Raw genomic sequence first — 4504 nt, 5'->3', positions numbered from 1 at the left:
ATTTTCTAGGTTTCATTTGAACCTACTGAGACTGAAAATGTACTTAAATAGCCTAGTTAATATAACACAATTTTTGTTTTTTTCAAACGGAACAAAACTAATGCTTCTACACCTTCATCCTTTTTGCTTTAATTAAAATACCACTGGATAGACTGTACCCTCTTAAGGTTTCTTTCTAGGAAAATAATGCCTTATAGTCCCAAAGTGCAGCAGCTGCCTATAGTGCAAGGTCCAGAGCTTCATGCTTTCCTTCACAAAGAACTTATGTTTTTCTTTTCTGTATGTGAGCTCAAAACGATTCCAGATTTCAGTCATAAATAATCTTTTTACACACAGACAAGGGAGACTATCAAGAAAGTTTGGGTTTTTTTCCTGTCTTGAGATGATTTAATTTACTGTTGGCATGGCACGACTCCAGCAATATAGTCATGCACCATCTTTGCTTTCCTCTGAATCAAGAAGGTCTCAAACAGTGTTGTAACACTTCCTTATTCCACTTCCAATGTAATGACGTTATAGAGATGTTAAATGTGAAAGCTCCACTGCTCTTGGTACTGATGCTCTACATTCAACAAACTAAACACACCATAATTTAATCTCAATGAGGTCTTCCTATGGGAATGTTACTCTTTCTTGTGGAAATCTTAAATTTATTACATGTAATTAATTTTAGGAATTATTTAGTGCACAGACTTTAGGAGTGTGCAAATAATCATTTTTAATGTTATTTTTAAAGTAACTTGAAAATATATTTTGTAAACACATAACAAAGCTCTCACTGGCATACAGAAAAATCAATATAATAAATACAGTAACAATGTAGATGCATGTAATGTATAAAGGTTTAATTAGTTTATTAATTTAATTAAAAAGCCTTTAATTCATTAATCATTATGCTGTGGGAATATATTTTATATGTTCAGCAAATATAGAAGATAAACAATTCCCTGTGATGCAACCTCTGCAATTCAGTTCCCTAGAAGACAACCAAAGAAAACAGGAAAAACAGTGAATAGGTATATCCATGATTAATCTGTTATATTTGATGTATGAGTTACTACAGTGCGTTCATTTCTTCTCTCAAACTCAGAATTTAAGAACAGATCCCTCTTTAGAAACATTCACAAAATGAAGAAGCATCAGCTCTTGATAAAATCCATAATTTCTATGACAACCAAGGAATCTTTCGTGAGAGCGGCCTCAGATTTTTTTCTGACAGGTAGGAACACAAGTAGCAAAGTACAATAATGTGACACCATCGTTTGGAATCTTCCAGTTTTGCATGGCCTCCCACTGAAATGAAGAAAGCACAATTAGTGGCCTGCCTGTTTCAGTTTCATATTACTATTTTTAAACAAAGCATCAGTGTTGAGATCTTCAAAAACCCTTACTGTCTTCAAGGTCAGATTTAATCCTAGACTCCAGAAATTCAGACCCAATATTGCGTGATTGTTCTGAACTGAATCTATGTATTGACAAATTGCATAAATTTTATGCTGCAGAACTGGAACTGGTATTTGCCTATCTTCTCTAATAAGCATTTGCAGTGTTAGAAAAATGACCAGGTTTTCACTACTATTGTATGCAAGCATGTTCCACATCAGCTTCAGCCCAGTATTCTGTACACTTTTTAGGCTTAGTCTTCGCTATCCATTTTAACTTACAGGCACTTTTCAAAACCTCCTGCTTTCAGAGCAGTCCTATTCAATTTCTACTTACTATATTCTTGAAATTGTATGTGTGATACCTTAAGTTCTTCAGTGTTAGATTTGATTTGCCATGTGTGAAGCTAATTATACAGTTAAGTCCTACCTACCTGGACTCCTTTTGATGCATGCAGTCTTCATTAACTACTTGTTCAAAGTTCTGAATCATCAGAAAATTCAACAACTTGTTAACATAACTAGAGGGTTTGAACAGGGAGTTTCTATCATGTGTTTGGTATATTCTTTCCATCTATGTACAACTCCCTGCTTCGATTGTAGGTAGTGAGCAGTGCAACTTCCCATTGATACCAAAAATGTCTTTATATGATATTTTTAAAATCAGCTTTTTATTCCTTGACCTCTTTCACTCTGAATGCCAAAGCAAAACAAAATATGTTCCTATAATTTACCAAAAGATTAAGAAAATCCCAGTAAATGCTCTCATCTCAACTACCATTGTCATCATTTCTTATCTCTTTCAAAAAGGTAAAGAGGTTAGTTAGGCAATATATTCCTTTTCTATATTCATTTGGGAAATCTTCTCTTATCTCATTACTGCACAGGTGTTCTTTTATGCTATTGCTCAATATACCCTATTAGTTTGCTTACTCTAGAGAAAAAAATGCCCTAGTTTAAAAAATTGTTGGAGGTTAACATGTTTCAAAAATGAAATGAAAAGTGTGAGATCTAGTAAAGAACTTAGTTTCTGTAAAACCCTGAGTCAGTTTGTCCCTGGCTTGCAATGTTATGACCCTTTTCTTTTTTTTTCTGTCCCCTCTAAGAAGGTAGCAGGAAGACAAATCAAATGGTGAGTAAGTGAAAATTATAGCCACTGAAGTCAAATGACCCACACTGGACAAAAAGCTACTTTTAGACACTCATATTTTGTTTCCAAACTCTGACGTGTACTCCTTAGTAAAGAGGATGATCTGTGGGCCAAATTTTGAATGTTTCCACTCTTTTAAAGCCTGTGTGATTCTACTGATCTAAACCTACAGACTTAAGCTTCAGTTTTTGAGAACTGAAATGGGAAGGAGACATAATCTGCACTGTGAAAATTGCTGACAACTTCCACTGTAAAGACTCACTCTTAATAGAAGTTTTTATCCCAAGGAGTTTGACTATGCAGTTCAGAGGTCTTCTTAAATGAAGGCCACTTGCACAACGACCACGTGAGGAATTTAAAGGTAAAGCAGTAACTGCAATACATATTTTGTTTACAAAAATACCATGTGAAGAGGACTCACTTTTTAAAAAAAAAGGGAAAAAACTTTAATACACTGCAGAAAGTGAGTTTAACCCGTGATTACCTTCCGATACTGGTGAACAAATACATGATTAAACCATTAATGTCATAGGAGTTCAGTAATCCCTGAGAAGCTGGTTCAGCCATCCCTAAATCCCTCTTGAGCTTGGTGTATGCCTCTTTCCCTCTCTTTGGATCTGTTTTCTTCTTTCTTATTACTTGCAATACATTTGATGATTGCATTACATATTTCGGTACATTTTGCACAAACATAGAATCTCAGTTTGAAGGGTCTCTGGATATTGTACAGAAAATAACCTGTCATAAAGATGATCACACTATGGTTGTACTGGAACTGGCTTTCTGTCATTTTCTGATGTGTATGTTTCCAGTCATATAAATGCAGAGCTTTTAGACCAGCAAAGCTTGCTTCTAGTGCATAGTGTATATAGTGTATACAGTGTATATAGTACATAGTGTATGTTACTAATCATAACATGGGTTCATGAAAGGCAGGTCCTGCTTGACCAGCCTGATCTCCTTTTATGACCTGGTGACCCACCTCGTATATAATGGAAAGGCTGTGGATGTCATTTACCTGGACTTCAGCAAAGCTTTTGACACCGTCTCCCACAATATTCTCCTTGGGAAGCTGGCAGCTCATGACTTGGATGGGCGTAGTCTTTGCTGGGTAAAAAACTGGTTGGGTGGCTGAGCCCAGAGAGTAGTTGTAAATGGAGTTAAGTCCAGTTGGCAGCCAGTCACGAGTGGTGTTCCCCAGGGCTCTGTTTTGGGGCCAGCCTTATTTAATATCTTTATCGATGATCTGGATGAGGTGATTGAGTGCACCCTCAGTAAGTTTGCAGATGACACCAAGTTGGGTGGGAGTGTCGATCTGCTGGAGGGTAGGATGGCCCTGCAGAGGGACCTGGACAGGCTGGATCAATGGGCCGAGGCCAACTGTATGAGGTTTAACAAGGCCAAGTGCCAGGTCCTGCACTTCGGTCACAACAACCCCATGCAGCACTACAGGCTTGGGGAAGAGTGGCTGGAAAGCTGCCTGACCGAAAAGGACCTGGGAGTGTTGGTCAACAGCCAGCTGAACATGAGCCAGCAGTGTGCCCAGGTGGCCAAGAAGGCCAACAGCATCCTGGCTTGTATCAGGAATAGTGTGGCCAGCAGGAGCAGGGAGGTGATTGTTCCCCTGTACTCGGCGCTGGTGAGGCTGCACCTGGAATACTGTGTCCAGTTTTGGTCCCCTCACTACAAGAAAGACATTGAGGTGCTGGAGGGTGTTCAGAAAAGGGCAACGAAGCTGGTGAAGGGTCTGGAGCACAGGCCTTATGAGGACCGGCTGAGGGAACTGGGGTTGTTTAGTCTGGAGAAGAGGAGGCTGAGGGGAGACCTTATCACTTTCTACAACTACCTAAAAGGAGGTTGTAGTGAGGTGGGTGTTGGTCTCTTCTCCCAAGTAGTTAGTGATAGGACAAGAGGAAATGGGCTTAAGCTGCGCCAGGGGAGGTTTAGGTTGGAAACTAGGAAAAATTTCTTT

This window comes from Pelecanus crispus, chromosome 2 (assembly GCF_030463565.1).
Source record: "Pelecanus crispus isolate bPelCri1 chromosome 2, bPelCri1.pri, whole genome shotgun sequence".
In the NCBI taxonomy this organism is placed as follows: domain Eukaryota; kingdom Metazoa; phylum Chordata; class Aves; order Pelecaniformes; family Pelecanidae; genus Pelecanus; species Pelecanus crispus.
This window is presented reverse-complemented; position numbering follows the sequence as displayed.